Source organism: Physeter macrocephalus, chromosome 14, assembly GCF_002837175.3.
Source record: "Physeter macrocephalus isolate SW-GA chromosome 14, ASM283717v5, whole genome shotgun sequence".
Taxonomy (NCBI): Eukaryota; Metazoa; Chordata; class Mammalia; order Artiodactyla; family Physeteridae; genus Physeter; species Physeter macrocephalus.
In genome coordinates this window covers 129,985,436-130,007,809 of record NC_041227.1, presented here as the reverse complement: position 1 = coordinate 130,007,809, position 22,374 = coordinate 129,985,436, and positions in this window count along the sequence as shown.

Below are 22,374 nucleotides of genomic sequence, written 5' to 3'. Positions count from 1 at the left end.
GCTTGAATTTGAACTCACGCCAGCTGATTTTGTCTGGAGCCCACGCTCTTCACCCTTACGTTTTCCTGGATAAGAGATTAGGCAGAAGTGCAAAATTAAAGTATACTTCTAATTAATTTAAAATAAGATTTGGAATAAAAATCCTGCTTGAATTGCTGACACAGATATGTTTTAAATTATGTGTTTTTATACTGTTATTTCAAAAACATGCCATAATTTCTAACTTTACCATATTAAATATAGATAGTAATTGCTAAAAGTGTTACCTGCTAGACCTACTTTAGATAATAATTTTAAGACTATGTTCCCTGTGGCATGTCAATAAATGTTATTAACACAGACTTTAAACGTTAAGAAGTCTTCGTGGTGGAGCTCAAATATCTCACTGCTCTGTGTCCTAACTTGAAAAATGTTCCCTCTGCATAGAGTACAAAGGGAAATATTAACCTCGCCTTTCTGAATTTTCACAATTTCTTAATTAGCAAGATCCAAATAAGTGAGACAATTTGTCATTTTGCTATTAATTCTTTGGGGAGATCAAAATGCATCAGATAAATTACTTATAAAATTCAACAGTCTCCAGTTATCTGGAGAAGCAAACAAACATTGAGTTTTAATGATGAGTTCTAGGTAGACTTTGTAATAGTTGAGTGGTGTTCTGTGCTGCTGTGTATCATTTGTCACATATGTGATAAAGCAGAATGCTTTATATGTGGTGGACAGGCAAGACCTGTCAGAGGATCTCTTATTGCATCTATATAATGAAACGTGATGGCCATTTGAAACAGCACTCCATTTTTTTATCCATAAGTTAATAGTATCACATGTAATGAAAATGTATTTATTCCTTTTCTGTCCCTTGGAGCATGTATCTTGGAATCACAAAACCACTTATGACCTGGGAGGTATTGGACTTGGAAGTCCATATAATTACAGAAATTTAACTTGCTCAACTTTGGTCAGTTGTATGCATGATAGCAGAAGATTATTATAATTCTCTTTAATTAGCAGAGTGAAAAAAGTAGCTTGGAGAATAGTTTCTGGTCTTAGGGACCATCGTCAATGTTCCAGCATGGTAACTGAATGTCTCTTGAAATGTTATATGCCAAAACGATTAAGTATCATTACGAGGGGAAGGTTTTATACAAAGGCAAATACCACAACCGATCGTATTCACTTGATTACAATGAAAGTGAATACGCTTTAAAAGCACTCAAAAAAAAAAAAAGCACTCAGTAGTTTTTGTTTCTTAGGCACAATAAGGCAGGTGTGCTACTCTAGAATAATTCATCTCATTTATACCTGAGACATGGAACTGAAATCACCCTGCCATCCATATTCTTTACTGGAGTTTCATTTATTTTGTAAAGCTTTGGAGGGAAACAAAAATAGGCCTACCACATACACAACGATACCAACCTCTTCCTGCAGAGCCTGGAACTGCCAAAGCGCCTCCATGAGGGCCAAATCTATTCCCTGGGCAACATTGCCCCTTGAGTCTAATTAGAGTCCATTCTGTGTATTTACAAACAGGAAGCAACAAGGCTGTGCCCTCACGAGCATCACTCAGAGGCCTCCTCAATTAGCAGGAGGCGTCGGTGATATTTGGGGATGGACACTGGGGTGATCGGAAGTTCATACGTCACAAAAGGGCAGAGGACCTAAGTTTTTCTACCTTAAAGATGACAATCATTATGCTGTTTTTGTATTATTAACTTGACAAATAGAGACACTTTTCAGAAATTTTAATGACCTAATGTCATACTCTTGAAAAATGGGCAGCTAATACTTGGGAATCGTAATTCAGAGATTAAATATCTGAAGTAAACTTGAATAAGAAACTGACAAATAATGGTATAGCAAAGGTCCCATTACACCAGGATGGATATGGACCCAGGTAATATGTCATAAGAGCATGCACCTTTTAAAAGGTTGAAGAAAGCAGTGCCCACCTAAGATGGACGTCACTTCACATGTTTTTTGAAAATGTTTATGTGTGTAAATATCTCCATGAAAAACAGACAAGAATTCTGAGATGATTCCAGAGAACAAAAAAGATCTTCCCATTGTTTAAGGCAGACTAGCTCTATTTTAATAGGGCCAACTTCCATTCTCCATAACCTAAAATATTATTATTAGAATAACTCTGATTTAACTATGAGAAATTTTATCTTCACTTTAAAAATTTTTTTCTGTTAGGCCATAGCATATCTAGATATTGTTTTGGAGAATATGTTTTTATTGGCAAGGGGTGGGGAACATCAACGAGAATATATAGTACTGATGCACGGGAAAGCCTGAATCAGCACTACTAATAATTATCGATTATAACTTGAAATAGCCATCTAAATATCAGTAATATTTATTCTATGTTACTAATTGTATCCCTAATAAAGGACTGCAAGTTGCCTTAGAAGGGTCTTCTTTCTGTTCCACCCAAGTAGAACAAATAGTGACAAACCCTTTCCAACTCTTAAGCATTAAGTTAGCAGTGGTTCGTTTGCTTCTCCTTTAAATAACCTAAATACCTCTCTAGATTGGACTTGGTTACTGCAGGCGATACTGTAGATACAATGTTCTTCAAAAATATTGTTGAAAATTAGCAAGCGTAAACACTTTTTAAATGCAACTTGTGGGCTTCCCTGGTGGCACGGTGGATAAGAATCCGCCTGCCAATGCAGGGGAAACGGGTTCAATCCCTGGTCCGGGAAGATCCTACAGGTCGCAGGGCAACTAAGCCCGTGCGCCACAACTACTGAGCCTGCGCTCTACAGCCCGCGAGCCACAACTACTGAGACTGCACGCCACAACTCCTGAAGCCCATACGCTACAACTACTGAGCCCACGTGCCACAACTACTGAAGCCCGCGCGCCTAGAGCCCGTGCTCCACAGCAGGAGAAGCCACCGCAATGAGAAGCCCGTGTACTGCATCGAAGAGTAGCCCACGCTCGCCACGACTAGAGAAAGCCCGCATGCAGCCATGGAGACGCAACACAGCCAAAAATAAATAAATTTATTTAAAAAAAAAAAAATGTCAACTTGTTCTTTTCCCAGTAGCGTCTGTTGAAATTCCACGATCCCTGAGAAGGTCAGCCCATGAACTTTTTGTTAGGGAATCAGCTGAATATTCAAACACAGAACCATATATGTCCCCTGCTCTGGCTTGTAGCAGCTTTAGGTACGTGTGACACAGAAGAGAAATCGTGAATTAATTATCAATTTATCTTGTGTTGCAGAAAATCTACTATGGCCAACACATGGACCAAATCTACATATTTTCTTCATACAAGTGATTGGTACAGAGAGATGCTTAATATATTTTAAGTTGATGTTGCTGAGGAAGATAAATTTACCATTTCCCATTATTTCTATGAATTTTAAATACTACATATTTAGTAAAAACAATGAGGGTGTATTATGTGCCAGAAACTATGCTAAATTCTCCACATGAATTTTCTTTCTCTCACCATTAATCGTGAAGATGCTTACTACAATTACCCTTGCTTTAGCCACGAAGAAGCTAGATTCTAGAGAGACTAAATAGCATGCTCAAGGTCATATAGCTAGGAAGAGGCAGAGCCACACCTGAACTGAAACATGCCCATCTCATTGTCTTGATCACTCTGCTGTAGTGACTGCTATTTTAGTTGATTTGTTGCCAATTCCATTGCTCCTGTGTGCACTTGAGTATTACCTAACATGCTATGAGGTTTACAGAATGATCTTTCCAAAAGGCCCCAAAATTCAGGCAGTACAAAATCAGAAAAGGAAGAGAAAGTTCCCATTGTGGATAGGCTTTAACCAGATGCAAGGACATTTGATGTTGCATGGAAGAGGTGGGCATAGAAAACCGCAAATCCAAAGAGGGAAGGTAGGTGCTTTGGAAATTGAGCAGTGCTGCAGATAATTAGATATTCATCTACCGAAAGATGAAATAGACCCTCAAAACTTTAGAAGCTCAGAAAGGAATTTTAATGGTGGTGTGGAATCCAGGGAAATGTGATGAAGAATTGGGGATAATGAGGATTGTCTCCTGGAGTGACAGGGAAAGGGAGAGGGGTCAAAGCAACACAGTTACTGCATTCACAGAAATGAGCTTGTCTCAGTATTTTCCTCAATCATTGAAAGATGGGCAAAGAGACACATACCATCTAATCTGCTTATAGCATCATCAGAACTGTTCCTCATATTTCCCACTAGAATTGAGCCTAACTGGATATAAAAGTTATAAGATGATTATTTGAGATACACTTCTATAATCATCACAGTTTCGACACTGTCCATTTTAGGGTATTATTAGTAAAAAAATTATTTAAACTCCTGGATGGCTGCATTTTTAAAATTCAGAGTCTCTGAAGCAAAGTCTCGGTAGAAACATTGTTCACCCTGTGATGGGTGAGTTAAAATATAAATTAGATCAAGTGACATTTCTGGAAAGTATATATTCCAGTGAACTGATTCGTGAAAATTACTCACTGATACTATTTTCTGTTTATTTTGGATTATCTTTTAGGATTTGGAGCACTTTGTGCTATATTAAGACTACTGCCATTCCCCTGGAAGGGCTGGAGAAATTTTCCTCTGTTTTTGTTTTGGGTGGCTTTACTGGTCTGCTCACCTGTTACCTACTCACAACTCACTCTTCATGTTATGAAGTATATAATTACATAATATTTAGAGTGGTGCATTTAGCTGTTTCCTAAGAGTTATAGAATGGGCTCCAATGAGTGAGAAGGCTGTAGAAATAAGCATAAGGTTGTTTAGAGGATATTCTTTCTTTGTGGCCCTGGTGGATTAATAATGGCCATCTGTAGGAAGGGAAGGGGTTATGGCATCCCTCATCCCTAAGTCACGCACCTCTAGACCCCCAGAGATGAGCAATTTTAACGCTGTAAGGATTAAATAGCCTAAGTGAGATTTCCAAATGTTCAGAATATCACATTAACTTTTAAGGCAGTGTCCAAGTAAGGCTTTGGGAAGTGACATTAACATTGACAGTCTAGAGAAGGTTCTTTTTCCAGCCGATTTGCCAGGTAAGCCTGATGTAATACATGAGATCACAACTGAAGGAGGATGGTGAGATTTAACTATAAACAGTTCTTATGGATGTCAGAAGGGGGAAAACGTGATGAGGAAACAACTCATAAAAGTTGGAGAAACCATCCACATTGTTTTTTTATATGCAAAGAAAATTCTGTGTCAGTAACTGAGGAAAGTTATAGGCAGTATTTTAAGAGGAAACAGGAAAAAAAATGGAAAGAGTAAAGGAAATGTGGTAGCATGATTTGAGAAAGGATTTATGGACACTTGATGCTGAGATAATGTTTGATTTTATTTATACTTTGTTTGGGAACCCTAGCCTTATTGGCTCCTATGGCCTTCCCCCTGGTTAGGAAAAAAAATCATTTCAAAATACTCCACTTTAACCCCTAAGGTTAACACTATGATTAATAGCAGTTTTTTTAGTATAAAAAATAACATCAACAACAACTAACCTTTCCCAGGCTTATTTTGAAAGAATCAAAGCAGTCAGTGAAAGAGAACACAGAAAAATAGAGAGATAAGCCATGTGTATGACCTGGTGGGTATTTCCATTTGAAAATTCCCTTATAACAGTGAAGGTAATCTATCAATCACTTACAATAGGGCATGCTTTATAGAATGAACTAACCCCCCTTTTCCATTCTTTACCTTGGAAAATAATGATTTAAGGACAATATTCTCACACCTTTTGCTTGCGTACTGGTATGTCCTAACTGAGTATAGCCTTGTGGTTTAAGGCGAAAAGGGAAATTTTGAAAGTGGCTGTTAAGAACCTGATCCTGAAACCTAGTGGAGAGATCTGGAAAAGAGATCTGTCAGCAAAATTATAGTGACTAGTCAGTCGGTGGGCTAAATTGAAGCTTAAAAACCCAGACTGGAGTCTGAATGGCAGTTCTTCAATTTACGAGTTGTGTGTCCCTTTAGGCAAATTAACTTCTTTAAGCTGCAGGTTAAAATTGCATATACGCAGTATTATAGCCCTATGATCCTTGGCGAGTCACCTAATACTCTGGAGCCTCAACCCCCTCATCTGTAAACTGGAGATAATTTCAGTGCTCATTCAGCAGATTTGTTGTGTGGATTCAATGAAATGATAAGCTGAAAAGCACAGTTAAGCTCTCCACCACGTGAACCTATCAGTATTGAAGGTACCATGGCACCATGATTAAACCCTGTGAAAACAGCGACCATCAAAAATGCTTGAGGGGGGCTTCCCTGGTGGCGCAGTGGTTGCACGTCCGCCTGCCGATGCAGGGGAACCGGGTTCGCGCCCCGGTCCGGGAGGATCCCACGTGCCGCGGAGCGGCTGGGCCCGTGAGCCACGGCCCCTGGGCCTGCGCGTCCGGAGCCTGTGCCCCGCTACGGGAGGGGCCGCACCAGAGGGAGGCCCGCATACCACCAAAAAATAAAAAATAAAAAAAAAATTAAAAAAAAAATGCTTGAGGGAAGTAGGCAGGAACATCGTGCCCCGGTCTGGGAGGATCCCACATGCCGCGGAGCGGCTGGGCCCGTGAGCCATGGCCGCTGAGCCTGCGCGTCCGGAGCCTGTGCCCCGCTACGGGAGGGGCCACGGCAGAGGAGGGCCCGCATACCACCAAAAAATAAAAAATAAAAAAAAAATTAAGCTTGAGGGAAGTAGGCAGGAACATGCAATTAAAAAAATAATAATAGGGCTTCCCTGGTGGCGCAGTGGTTGAGAGTCCGCCCGCCGATGCGGGGGGCGCGGGTTCGCGCCCCGGTCCGGGAGGATCCCACGTGCCGCGGAGCGGCTGGGCCCGTGAGCCGTGGCCGCTGAGCCCGCGCGTCCGGAGCCTGTGCTCCGCGGCGGGAGGGGCCACAGCGGTGAGAGGCCCGCGTACGGCACCCCCCCCACACAAATAATAATAATAATGAGGAAATTAACACCAGGGAGGCATCTCTGGGGAGGTGATATTTGAGCTGGAACCTGAACAGGAATTTAACGAAAAGATGGTCACCCTTGGTGGAAACCAACTAAAGGCAAGTTAAACCAATCAAAGAGTATAATTAGTCTATCAGATTGATAAAATTAAAAAGGCAAGAAAGAGTGATGGTAGGGGGGTAATGGGGATACAGGCTCTTCTAGGAGAATTCTTCTAGAGAGCGGTTGACTTACACTGTCAGTATCTTTTTTTTTTTTTTTTTTTTTTTTTTTTTGGTGGTAGGCGGGCCCCCCCCTGCGGTGGCCTCTCCCGTTGCGGAGCACAGGCTCCGGACGCGCAGGCCCAGCGGCCACGGCTCACGGGCCCAGCCGCTCCGCGGCACGTGGGATCTTCCCGGACCGGGGCGCGAACCCGGTTCCCCTGCATCGGCAGGCGGACGCGCAACCACTGCGCCACCAGGGAAGCCCGACTGTCAGTATCTTTGATGCACACCGACATCTTTAGAATATTTGCCTAAAGACGTAACAGAAGAAATACAATGTATGCTCACATACATGCACACAATTTTATGACAACGTTTCTTCACCATTAAAGCTTTTCTCTTTACTTTTTTTAATTCTTAAAAGCTACTTAGGCATTAAGGATGCTTATACTAAAGATGGAAAACAAGCCAGATGTTCATCAACATTAGAGGATTGTTTAAATGAGTGATGCTACCTACATGAAATGCAGCTGTTAGAGATCACTAGGGCTTCCCTGGTGGCGCAGTGGTTAAGAATCCGCCTGCCATTGTAGGGGACACGTGTTCGAGCCCTGGTCCGGGAAGATCCCACATGCTGCAGAGCAACTAAGCCCCTGTGCCACAACTACTGAGCCTGCGCTCTAGAGCCCGCGAGCCACAACTACTGAGCCCGTGTGCCACAACTACTGAAGCCCGCGTGCCTAGAGCCCGTGCTCTGCAACAAGAGAAGCCATCTCAATGAGAAGCCCGCGCACTGCAACGAAGAGTAGCCCCTGCTCACCGCAACTAGAGAAAGCCCGCACGCAGCAACGAAGACCCAACGCAGCCAGAAATAAATTAATTTTTAAAAAACTATTTAAAAAAGGAAAATAGATGAAACGGTTACGTGCCTATTGTCACATCTCCTTGACCCTAAGGTGGGTTACTCTGATCAGAAATAAAGAATGAATTACTCAGCCTTTAAAAAGAATGAACTAACGCCATTTGCAGCAATATGGATGGACCTAGAGGTCGTCATAATGAGTGAAGTAAGTCAGAGAAAGAGAAATATTGTATATCACTTATATGCAGAATCTAAAAAGAAATGATACAAATGAACTTATTTACAAAACAAACAGACTCACAGACTTAGAGAAGGAACTTATGGTTACCAGGGGGGAAGGGAGAGTTAGGGAGTTTGGGATTGACATGTACACACTGCTATATTTAAAATGGATAACCAACAAGGACCTACTGTAAAACACAGGGAGCTCTGCTCAAGATTATGTAACAACTTAAGTGGGGAAAGAATTTGAAAAAGAATAGATACATGTATATACATAACTGAATCACTTTCCTGTACACCTGAAACTATCACAACATTGTTAATCAACTATACTCCGATATAAAATGTTAAAAAAAAAAGAAGTGAAAGATACAATGACAATAAATCAGGCATTATCTGTGAGCCCTGGATAATAGTGCTGGCTAAAGAATTGTGAGCACAAAAGGTCAACCCATATTTAGAATATGCACCTATCCTAGTAACTGTTTACGAGGGGTAATGCCATATTGCTGCTGCAGACAGGTCAGACATTTAGGGTGGTAATAATATCAGACTTAGTAAAAAGTAAACAATGCATCATCTCCATCCTGTTTTCAGAACTATTTCATTCATAAGCCATTGTGCCAGTGTTGAAAGGGTCAAGGTCAGAGATTTGCTGCCCTCCCTGGATGAGTCATTATAGCTACCTAATTGCAACGGCTTCTTCGTGGCTGGATGCTCAAAGATTCATACACTCTGTGCCCATTCCTTGAGGTCCACCCATAGGCCTCTACCCCAGATGTTTTTGTATCTGATTTCCAAGATTGTTTCTGGAGCCCTGCCCAACCAGCTGAGCCATTCAGTGCGGCTCAGAAGTCCTTGTATAGCCATTTCTTTCTCCATCCAAGATTCATCGCCAATTGTGCAGCTCAAACACCTTTTTGGAGGATTTCCCTTCACCTTGTCTTTCCAGGAGTTCTCAGGATGGGGTGTCCCCAGTGCATTTTTGGCTTGTGCTAGTATATCAAGTCAGACCTGAGTTCTTCCTTATCAAGAAAATCATAGGAGTGAACTGAGAGTAAGATATCAGTGTCTTAGGTGGCAAGGGGGTCTGGGAAGCTTGGTCACTTGTGCTTTCTGGATCAGCTTAGGACCACTTCTGAATGTGCCTCTTCATCTTTCAACGTAGTTCTCTTGTGCCCCAACAACCTTGCGGACTCCTGCTCAGCTCACGACGGGAAGCTCTCTTACTAGAGTCCTTTGCTTTTTCATGGTGAGGTGTTCAGATCCTAACACGGCCCAGTACAAGCTGTTGGGCTGCTGCTTAGTAAACAGTTCCCTGCTGACTACGGCATGGCCCTGCTCCAGAAATCTAGAGGTCTTCCCGATGCCGTGCCGGAGGCCGGCTGGTACCTGCTCATCAGAGCTAAGTGTAATCAGCCCTTTCCAACTCCACTTTCAATGACATCACATGGTTAGCTTGACATTGGCCATATGGCAGGAGTATTTACACCGTGTACACTGTCCGATGCTACAACCGAGGAATTTTTTTCAGGGCCAGTTTACTAGCACACCAATATGTTTTCCCAGTGAGTCTCTTACAGGAGCTTCCCAGAAACCAAGCATCATTCTTCTGGACCATTCATCTAGCTACACTCTAGTGAGTGATCCGGACCCAGAAGCCCATCCCCAGGGGCTACTTCCTTGGGCCACTTCTAATACCAACTGCTTAGTTTTGGGTTTTCCAAGAATCTCATCCTGAGGCAAAGATTCTTTTGTTTGATCGGTAATCCCAGGAACCACAGATGGAGGAGTAAGAAATGGAAATGGAAAAAAAGACAATCAACTGTGTTCTCAAGCCTGTTCCCACTCTGGGCAAGTAGAGTTCAGTCCTGCTGGGAACATTGATAAACCGTGCAAAACTTTCCTTACAGGTAACCCACCTGCAGGGAGGAACCTGGGATATAGTAAACCAATTCTCTGATTAAGAGCTGCTTTAGGGAACTTTCAGCTTGCCTTGTGCGAAGGTAGATTGTGTTTCCTGGGCCAGAAATAAAACCTCAGACAATGATTCACTGTTGTTTACAGTAAATGGCCTTTGATGAATAAAGGTAAATTCTGAGAGTATATGCAGGTACTGACAGTTTTTATGACAGGAAGTAACACATGCATTTTCCACGTATTTTACCTACTTGGCAAATAATTTTCATTCGATTGCTATAAACTCTAAATTAAGCCCTTGGGATCCGCAAGGGGAAATCGACCTAACACCAAAAGAACAATGTATCAAACAATGACACTCTCAGCGAGAAAATCACAGTTGTACAAAATAAAGAACAACAGGGGCAAGAACAGTTGCCTTGTACAGAGTCTATAGCCAAAGAGTAACTTCCTTTGAAGAATAAAAACTAGCCTGTGTCAAAGGAACCACAGAAAAAGTGTTAACATCTAACACTTCCCAGGAAAAGGGTTAGAATCTGGACCAGAGGACTTCCTTCCAAACACGTGACACACACGAACAATAAAAAGCAAAGTCTTGGGATATTTATTTGGGTTTTAGAGGCTTTGACAAAGAGCAGCACTGAATGGGAAAGCAGATTTTGGATGAAGTAACTTTACAGTAAATGCTGACTGACAGACTGCCTAGAAGATGGGAAGTAGCCTTTGTATTTTCTCTACTAATAAAGTTAATACAGGAGGATTTAAAAATTGCCAAAGACAGATATGCAAAAAGTTAAAAAAAATTCCCCAAGCCGCATCACTAGTATATAGGGTTTTTTGTTTGTTTGTAACATTTTGGTATCTTTTCCCCATAACATTCTTCTTTCTTTCTCTCGCCCCCTCCCCTTTTCTTCCCCTTCCCCTCTCTCCCCGCTCCACCCCCCTTTTCCTCTCTCTCCCCCTTTCCAAAATAGGGAACTTCTTCTTATATTTTAAGTTTGATTCTGTTCCACTTTTTTTCACCCTTTCCTGTACTTGTTACCTGTATGTTGGATCTGTCTTGTCAGTTCTCTGCATCTACCATGCTTTTCTAATAGTCATTTTCTCTAATTTCAAGTATCGGTTGACGTTGTCCTCCACGTGGTTTCTTTACGTTTTTAGAAAGTTACTTCTGATCTTTACTGCTTTCAGTGGCATCATCTACATCACTTCCGTAATCCGCTCAGCTTCCTTTAGTTTCCTCCTGGTTCCGTAACTACTCACCTCCGATGAAGATTAACCTAGAGAAAGCACGTGAGCACAGACAGATTCAAGTAGGAGGGACCCAACTAATTCTAGACTCTTGACACAAAGATAAAGGTAGCAGAGGAAGAGAGAAAGAGTTTCAGGCAGAAAGAATGAGCAAAGACACACAGATAAAAGCCTCCATTTGTGAATTAAGGGGAGTCTAATTTTTCCTATAATATTTGGTGTATAAAGAAGTGAAACAAGATGACAAAGATTTGGGCCAAGATGATGCAGATAATGTAATATACATCTTTAATACAAGGTGTGGTGGAAACTACGGCCACAGATCCAAACTTAAGGTAGACTCTGCTGGTCGTCCGTACGGAGGAAAGAAAGGAAGACGGACCCCACCGACCACAAGTTGGGTGATTCTATCTCCCAGGTCCTCACAACAACAAAACACAGGCTTCCTTATATACACAGTTACAATCCAGGATCTGTTTAGGAATTGGCCTGTGATCATCCTATGGGGTGGCCTCCAAGTCATAGGGCGCCAAACGTCAAAAGGCCCTTTTAAGGGGTGCTGAGAACATGTATTTCTTACCGATCACAGTATTTATCCCCTTTAAAAAGAAAAGGCTTTAGCAGTTTTCTGAGACTTCAGTATTCTTTCTCCAACCAGTAGGCTACATTTCCTCCTGCTCTGTTCTGATGGCGCTGACTTTTTCACAAAGACTAAGAAATATACTTCTTCTTTGAAGCTTAATTAGAAGCCATCATTTAAGCATATCTAATATTACATTTCAAAGATTTCAAATGTCCCTGATGTGAGACACCTTAATCAAAACCATACCACAGGTACATGAATTCAACATGATCATAGGTATTCCTCATTATGAATTTATTACTCTCTTGTGAAATTCACATTTAAGCCTTTAGAGCCATTAAACAAATCAGATAAACCTGAGTTCAGACTCCAACAAGCAGAAATAGGTATAAACTTTAAAAGAAAGCTATCCCTGAGCCCAACCCCTTTCCTGGAAACTTTCTAAGGTATAAAAATAAAGCAAGCCAATAGCATTATAGAAAATGTGATATCCAAATAGAATTGTTTATAAATAGAATGTTTTACAAAGTTTCCATGAGGCATCAGGTGTCCTCTAAACCCCCTGCATGCTGACATTTTCCAGCCCACCAGCTAAATTAAGGCTGAGGAAAAAATTACCTATGCATTGTATTTTTATGTGACCGTTCATCTATTTTTATATACTGTGGATATATAACATCAGTTCACATCAAAAGACATCCCACGCCCACACAGACACCACAACACATGTATATGGGCAAAGATGAGCAAGAAGATGAAATATTCATTCACTTTCATGTTGCCAAAGACGCTGTAACCAAAAACGGTCTGGAATGAGTAGGGTGAGAGCCAATGTGCTTGATTTTCTGGGACTGTCTCTGTTGAAGCCTGTTGCCCTGATTTAGTTACCGAAAAGCACTCCCTTGTACTCTCAAAAGTGTCGTCCCATTTTATTTTTTTATTTTTTTGCGGTACGCGGGCCTCCCACTGCTGTGGCCTCTCCCGTTGCGGAGCACAGGCTCCGGACGCGCAGGCTCAGCGGCCACGGCTCACGGGCCGTGGCACGTGGGAATCTTCCCGGACCGGGGCACGAACCCGCGTCCCCTGCATCGGCAGGCGGACTCTCAACCACGGCGCCACCAGGGAAGCCCCAAAGCGTCCCATTTTAGATAATAAATTCTGTGATCCTCCCAAGGGTGGGACGGTTCATCAGTTATTTGTGAGTTTCTGTAGTATTTGGAGGAAGCAAAATTAGAAACATTCGAATACATTAATTGTCCAGCAGAGAGAATACCATTCGGTTAAAAACAGATTTCAGGACAAGTAGAATTATAAAGATAATGAAAATGATAAAGAAAATGAAAACATACAGATGACTGCTCTGTGACAGTTTGAGGATCACCTCTGCAGTCAGGAGGATGACACAAATGACAGGCCCAGATAAAATCAATTTACTCCAGAGATATTCAGGAAAAAAACAACAACAAAAAAATCCAAAACATGAAATCAAAAGATATGAATGGAACTATTAAACATTTATCTTTGTTCTGCCCAAAGAATATTATCACTGTCTCAAAATTGGCTATGTTATATTCATTTTCTGTGCTTCTGTTTCTTTCTGTCTTTGGCACACGTGTACATATACACTCCAGCTAGGGTATAGTCTGCTACACACCAATGATTTGGCTTGTGTAATTATGGGTAAATATAGTAAGCCTAGATACAGGGAAAACAAAGCTTCCTTCTTTATATAAGAATACAAAATCTGTCGCCAGGATCCTGGCACTAACACTTTTCTTACTTTCACATCACAATAGGCATCCAAACGCTGAACAAGTAACAGTAGTTCTAGTGAGATTTACTTCTCTGGCCCTGGATGTCCAAGGTAGGAAATGAACAGAAGAGTATGTTTGTTTTAAAAAGTTTATTAAGGCTAGTTTTTTCCCTCCCATTAATTTTAAATGATCATATATATTTTTATATGAGGATATGTTGACATATATACCACACTCAAAATGCATGAATATTTCAAATAATTTTAATTATCATAATTTTTCACAGGTATGTGATTTGTTTACATAGGATTCATTATCTGGCCTTCGTGTCTTGTTCTTTACACTTGTGTAGCTCTTAGAAAATGAAAACCTACAGATGACTGCACTGATGATTACCTTTGCGGTCAGAAAGATGAAGCAAATGATGTGTCCGGATAAAATCAATTTACTCTGAAGATAGTCAGGAAAACATGATTCCAAAGTCTGGAAATCAAGAGATAGTAAGGGAAATATTAAAAATTAAAAAATTTTGGGCTTCCCTGGTGGCGCAGTGGTTGGGAGTCCGCCTGCCGATGCGGGGGACGCGGGTTCGCGCCCCGGTCCGGGAAGATCCCACGTGCCGCGGAGCGGCTGGGCCCGTGAGCCGTGGCCGCTGAGCCTGCGCATCCGGAGCCTGTGCTCCGCAACGGGAGAGGCCAAAAAAAAAAAAAAAAAAAAAAAAAAAATTTTAATTGGTGGTGGTAGACTTGAGAGATCCTGTTTTGTGCATATGAATTAGTGAGTGGAAAATGTTGCATATACAAGTGCTCACAACTGGACCAAGCAATGCTGGAAAATTCAAACTTGGGTATCAGAAAGATAAACTGAAAATTTGACAACACAGAATGTGCAGAACCTTGGGCCTTTCCCTCAATTCCAGAAATGATTTTAATTTGAAAGTGAGCCTACAATGAGCATTTTATGTGACACATGCATGCAAAGAGCACAGACGTTGGCTTAAACAGCCGTAAGGTCAAATCTTACAGCTCCAACCTTACTAGCCACGTGCCTTTGAGCCCATTTTTCATCTTCTTTCAGTGTCACCTATAATGTGGTTTGAATGAGTTATTGATATAGAAAGCATTTAGTACAGCACCTGACATATAATCAGGAGTCAAGAAATGATCAATAGCCTTTCTTTGTAGAACGTTTCTGAATAGAGAGAACTCTGCCACTCCTACTGCAACAGACCTCCTAACTCCGGTTGCTGAAGGAGTTTGTAAAACAAAGAATAACTAGTGTCTCACCCATTCAAGATTCTTTTTAAAAGCCGAATAGGTCAACAGATCAATACTTATTTATCTTCTCACTTCCACCTGCCAACTGTATTAAAGTGGCAGGCATATTCCTCCCTTGCCCTTAGTGGGCAAACTGATAGGTCCCTGAAACATTGTTTTTATTTTCTCAGACATCTGCTTTTCTTATAGTCATTATAATTATATTTGCTGGGCAAATATATATATATTATAATTATAATATATATTATAATTACATATTGCAAGGTCACAAGGATGTGACCTTGGCTTTGGGAAAGCAGGTTTCAAATTACTCATAGAGAAAAAACAAGTATGATCCCATGTCAGATTCCTTAAAAAAAAAAAAAAAAAAAAGATATAATCCTGATTTTTAAGTCACAAATAATTCCAATGAGAATAAATTAGGAGTAGAAGGATTAGTCATTGTAGCAGCCAGATAAACGCTAAAAAACTTTTCAGAAAATGTGCCAAACACAGACTGATCCCATGCACGAAGAAAGATGAATTTAAAAGGACAGGGGTGGAATCCGGTTAGAGAAAAGTCCAAAACGGTCCAAAAAGTTTCTTTAGAGAGTAATAGGACCTTAAAAGCATTGACTAGAATAAGAACAAACTCGGGAGAGGACCAATGTTGGAAGGAGCTGGTGTCAACATCACACGTGACAAAAGGAAGGCAGATGACCTGAAGCTAGATTTTATTTCTGGCACTTTTAGCAAAGGAAAAAAGAAAGAAAATGCAAGAGACAGTGAGGAATTTGAAAGGAGGACATAGTCATAGTAGCTGATCAGATTCAATTGAAGTAATTTCCTACACATCAAATAATAACACTAATAGTATTAATAGCAATCATGTTGGGCTTGGTATCTGCTAGGCATGTGCTAAGTGCTCTACATTTTTAATCCTCATTGCAACCTCATGAGGTAGGTTTTACAAGTATTTTCCCAGCTTACCCATAAGGGAACTAAAATACACTGAAGTTAAACAACCCCAGCTTCCCCAAGATGACAGGGTTAGGAAGTATCACAGCTAAATTAGCATCAGGCTACAAATTCGAGAAGCAGACAATAGACTTTCCTCCCTTTTGCTCATTTTTAAATGTAAAGAAAGCTCTCTTAGAGTCTCCCCAGCAGACTTTTTCAGATTCGGGTCTTGCTTAGCACTTGGCAAGAAAATGAGACTACCATGATTGGCTTATATCAGGCAAGATTTACCTTGGCTTTCCTCGAAAGCAGAGCCTATGATAAAGGCTTACACATAGGTAACTTATTTGGGACTCATCCCAAATCAGGAGTGAAGGACAGAAGAGGAGAAGCTGGGAAGGAGAGGAATTAATACACGGGGGTGTTATTGGCCTTTGCTAATAGAGATGATGCTTGATTCTCGAGAGAAGACAAAGACATAAAGTGAGCCCCATATTCTTGTGTGCTTTCTCTTCCAAGGCATTTTCTAAACCACAAGGAGAAACTAGCATTATTTCTGAACAAAGGAAATAGTGGAGGCACAAGTTAGGGTTTGGGGGGCAGAGGACCAGACAGGAGGTAGCTACAGAGAAGAACCCCCTAATAAACTACCAAAATATCACCGAATGTACTCTACCACATCCAGATATCTGCGTGCTTAGGGAAACACCCAGAGGGGCCTTGCAGAGAGTACTGATAAGAGGACAGAGAGCAGGGCAAAGACTTCACTGCTACACAGTCTGCAGAGAAATGAAATTCAGTCATAGCTATTATACAGCTGTGTTGGTGAACCCCCTGGGAATTTGGTTGTGGTCCCAGAAAAGCCAGATGCTTTAGGAGGAAGAAAAATTTTCTAGATGTAAATTTAAAAACAAAATGTATCATCCTTATTAAAGTCCATAACCAAGGCATGACAGGTCAAAGAGAGCCATCAGCAATTTAACTGACAGTCAAAACTCAACAACATTTATAGGAAGGTGATATAATCCAGAGCATCTCTAATGTAGCACCTATAATATCCAGCAAGCATTCAGACAATTATATGTATGCAAAGGAGCAGCAAACAGTGATTGGTAATCAAAAGATTAAAAATCAAAAGATAAAAAGGTCAATAGAAACAGATTCAGAAATGATCCAATTACTAGCAATGTGACTTTGTGAAACTCTGAGCTTCAATTCTAACCTATAAACCATGATTAAACAAAAACCAATCCCATAGATTTGCTGTAAGAATTAACTTCATTAATTGTATTTGGAAGTGAATTATCATGATAAAATTACATATTGTATGATTGTCATTATGTCAAAAAATTAAGACCAAGCAAACAAAAGTCAGAAGAAGTCCTGGCCTGACAGCAACTATTTTTTACTATAACGTATTCGTTTTAGGTGTACAACATACGGATTCAATATTTGTATACATTGCCAAATGATCACTGTAATAAGTCTAGTTATTGTTATATTGATGGTAACTTATTTTTCAAATAACTCTGAGTTTAAGTTGGCATTTATTTCAAGTGAGACAAGGTAGTCTATGAATTAAGGGCTTTGCCGTCAGAAAGAACTAGCTGTGTGTCATTGAACAGATTTCTTAATCTCTCTGACCTTCAGTTTTCTCAAATATAATTGGGAGTTAGAATAACACCTGTTTTGAGGGCACTGAAAGAGAGACATCAAGAATATACTGGGGTTAACACAGTTCCTGATTAATTGGGAGCCAACAGTGTGGTGAAGCTGTTTAAAAAGTCTAAGTGATAAAGGTCGATGTTGGCAAAATTGTAATGTTCTGATAATGAGCTCTAGTGAACCCCAGTGGATCATTTCCAAGGAAGATGACTTTTTTTTTTTTTGATGACATCTTTTTTTTTTTTGATTTTTTTTGATGTGGACCATTTTTATATTCTTTATTGAATTTGTTACAATATTGCTTCTATGTTTTGGTTTTTTTGGCCACGAGGCACATGGGATCTTAGTTCCCTGACCAGGGATCGAACCTGCACCCCCTGCATTGGAAGGCGAAGTCTTAATCACCGGACCACCAGGGAAGTCCCGATTACATCTTTGAAGATGTACATTGACAAGCTTTTCTGACTAGAGGATTGGAATGGTTGACACAACTGAAGAAGTTAACATGAAAAATGAAAAACTTAAAAAGTGAGAGCCTTGGACAGGCTACCATGTTGCAGAGCGATGAACTGTTTTCTGTGCTGCTCCAAAGGCAGGGCTGTGACTGGTATTAAAAACCTGTGGGAAGGTGGATCTTATTTCAGTATTAGGAAGGACTTTTAAACAATTAGAGCAAAATCCAATGATAAAGAAGTAGTAATTTAAGTGATTTAAGAAGTAGTAATCACCCTGTCACCCAAAGCTGTTAAGCAGATGTTGACTGATTTCTGCTTTAGAATTGTGATGGAGGAAGTTCCTGCAAGGGGTAGGAAGTTGGAGAAGGTGGCTGTCATGTTGCTCCCAGCATTAAGATTTAATTGTGTGGAAATTCCATATATGGGCTTTTTTTTTTTTTTTAAATGTTGTACTCAGTAGCTTTTTTTCCACGTGGTTTAAGTGGATGTAAATTCCTCGTAATTTAAAAGGTGAGTCAAAAGGAAAATAGCATGTACAACGGCTCAGCAGCCCAAACAGTTAATCGTGCATCTTCAAAACACAAGTCAGAGCAACAGACAGCTTCAAAGGGGACCACACCATTGCCAGAAGTTCTCGCCAAGAAGCTCCTGGAAAAACACATTTCCCAGCTTGGCATCCGAACCTCGTGATTAGTGTCCAGGGAGGTGGAAGAAGAATGGGTTTATGGGCAGCCATAAATAACTAGGGCACTGAAATTCTGAAAATAGGCCAGTTTCTTCATTACGATTCAAGACCCAAATAGGGATGAGCTACTCTTCCAGCCTGTAAGAGAGCTTGAACTCCCCACTTTCAGAAAACCTAATAAAAATACTTCAGAACCCTGTATTGGTCCATCAAGTGCTCTGCAAAATTCTGCACACTGAATCTTGAGATGATATTTTTCTCTCTGAAGATATGAGGAGGAGGGAATGGAGATTATTTGTATGGGGTCTCCAGGGAATGCCAGCAAGGAGGACTATATCGCTTTCTCTAGATTACCTGATTTTAGGTTTACACTCCTCAAAGGACAAAGCAATGTATGTCTGAAACTCGTTTGGAAACCTGTACTTCTGACAAAGGAGTACTCATGACTCAGTCCCTAAACGCTTCCAGAATCCTGCCATCCAAAAAAATTCATCTTGTCCTCTACATGGAATTCTTTCCCCCTATATTCATTCATTCAGTAATCTTTGAGTATGCCCACTATGTTTACAGGCACTTCTCTAGGTACTTAGCGTTCAAAAATGAATAAGACCTGGTCCTTGGTCTTTACAAATGCAAAAGCTGTGCTTATTCTGAGTTGCTTTGCTATCTGCTTGGTAGTTACACAGTTTGTGTGAGTGAAGGGAAGTTGGTAAAAAGGAAAGAAAAGTGAATGGAGAATCATTTGCCTTCTCCTTATTCTATTCTATCATTTTGCAGATGGAATAAAGCCCTATGACTACTTTTTTTTAATATGAGAGGTACCCACAATACAAAGTTTGTTGTTATTAACACAGAGAAAGACCAATATGTTTTAAGACAGTTTACATGGCAGGATAATTTTTGCCTTTGTCTTCTGGCAGACTGGACCATGCATTCCTTCTGTCTCTTGTTTTCTGCCTGCGTTTAGTCCTCAATACTGTCTTACAATCCTCCTCAATGTGACATCAAAATAAAGAAGGGCTTGCCCTTGTCCTTTGCTTCATGGAAATAATTCAGTCTTCCCAAGCAAGCATCTGATGTTCCTTCATAACTGAGGTAAGAGAAACTTAAGATTTTGAAAGTCTTAAGCCAACCTCTCCAAGTTGTGCTTAATTTTATCCATCAATACTTAAAGCAAATTATTATTTTTTTTTTTGGTTTGTTTTTGCGGTACACGGCCCTCTCACTGCTGTGGCCTCTCCCGTTGCGGAGCACAGGCTCCGGACGCGCAGGCTCAGCGGCCACGGCTCACGGGCCCAGCCGCCCCGCGGCACGTGGGATCTTCCCGGACCGGGGCGCGAACCCGCGTCCCCTGCATCGGCAGGCGGACGCGCAACCACTGCGCCACCAGGGAAGCCCTAAAGCAAATTATTGTTTAATGCTGAAGATAAATAGAAAGGGCAAAGAAGAGCGGTATATACTCCATTTCCTTTAAAACAGTGGTTTTCAAACATGGTATATCATCACATTTCCCTGTAGAGCGTTTAAAAATGCCTGACATCACCCTCCAAAATTCTGAACCAGTAGCTATCACAAGAGCATCTAAGAATCTTTATCTTTTCTCTCTGTACCTGTACCTCTCCAGGTAATGTTTCTGCCTGTCCATCCAGGCTTGTCCAACCATTCCTTAAGGCAGGGTTCTCAACCCTGGGTGCAGATTAGAATCACATGGGGAGCCTTAAAAATTGTGATGTCTAGGCTGTAACCTGACACCAGTTAACTCTGAACTTCCAGAGATGGGACTAAGCACCCATATTGGCTGTTTCTCTCAGTGGAGAGAGAGGCAATGGACCTCGACTGTCCTGAATTTTCGGTTAATGGGAAAGAGAAGAAAAAAGATGAGGTGATAGAGGTTTAAAAGGAAGAGAAGTATAAACCTCCATTAACTCTTTCCTCTGTGTGTTTCTCAACTGGAAGTTAGGCAGTGACTACTTTTTAAACATAAATCTTGTTTTCCTTGGCGTGGAGAAGACAAAGCGAGGGAGGTCTTCAACCAAAACCTTTGATGGCAGTTCTCTCATGCCTTCAGAAATGATATGGACACAACCATATAACCACAGGCATGAGGTCAAAACTCAGGAAACACAAGGTGTGCTCCCATTTTCACAGGAATTGAATAACTGGAGCTAAAATCTATAATCCTACCAAATTGGACTTGAATTCAGGTCTCAACACTTCAAACCCAAGGATCATTTTCCAATAAATAAGAGAACAGAATGATCACTCCTCAGAAGAGTCAGTGATGAAAAAGTAGTGGAAAGACAAACGCGTTCTTGATCTCAAATCATTCCACTACAACACATTTCCTCTTTAGTTTTTATTTTTCACCTATACTGTTTCCCATGGTGGCTGTACCAGTTTACATTCCTATCAACAGTGCACAAGGGTTCCTTTTTCTCCACATCCTTGCCAACACTTGTAATCTCTTGCATTTTTGGTAATACACATCCTAACAGGTATGTGTGATATCTCGCTGTGGTTTTGATGTGCATTTCCTTAAATATTAAATGACAGCACCTTTTCATGTACTTGTTGACCATTTGTATATCTTCTTCGGAAAAATGTCTATTTAGGTCCTCTGCCCATTTTCTAATTGGTTTTTTTGTTTTGGGGTGTTTTGGTGGCTTTTGTTTGTTTGTTTTGCTATTGAGTTGTATGAGTTCTTTGCATATTTTGGATATTAACCCCTTATTGGATATGCGGTTTGTAAATATTTCCTCCCAATTCACAGGTTGCCGTTTCATTTTGTTGATGGTTTCCTTCGCTAAACTAAACTAAACTAAAGCAAAAGCTTCTTAGTTTAATGCGGTCCTGTTTGTTTGCTTTTGCTTTTGTTGCCTTTGCTTTTGGTGCTGAATCCAAAAACAAAATCATTGCCAAGTGTCAAGGAGCTTACACCCCATGTCGTCTTCTAGGAGTTTTACAGTTTTAGATCTTGCATTTGAGTCTTTAATCCACTTTGAGTCAATTTTTGTGTAAGATAGGGGTCCAGTTTCATGCATTTGCACGTGGCTAGTCAGTTTTCCCAAGAGCATTTAATGAAGAGACTATCTTTTCTCCATTGTATATTCCATTACATAATCATTCCACCGTAGCACATTACCTCTTAACTTTTAAAGGTAATATTGAAATATATATAATCAAAGGGACATAAACAATTAGAAAACTTAAGGTACATAGTTTAGCAGCAATCTCAGGTTAATACTAAATCTCTCTCTCTGTCCCCATCTCCCTCACTCTTTCTCCCTCCTTCCTTCCTTCTCATGTTTCCTATTCTTAGTTTGCTAATTGATACGCTGAAGAAATGCTTCTCTGCTTCATTTTTTCCCCTTATATCATTAACAACCTTGCAAAACATAGTCTCCACCTATTACTGACTGTATTTCTCCTATCTAGATGGGTAAACTTTGTGAGAGTTTTAGACATTTTAGTAATAGTAAAAGAATCAACAACCTAAATGGACCAAATAACTTTTTTTTTTTTCTCGGTACGCGGGCCTCTCACCGTTGTGGCCTCTCCCGTTGCGGAGCACAGGCTCCGGACGCGCAGGCTCAGCGGCCACGGCTCACGGGCCC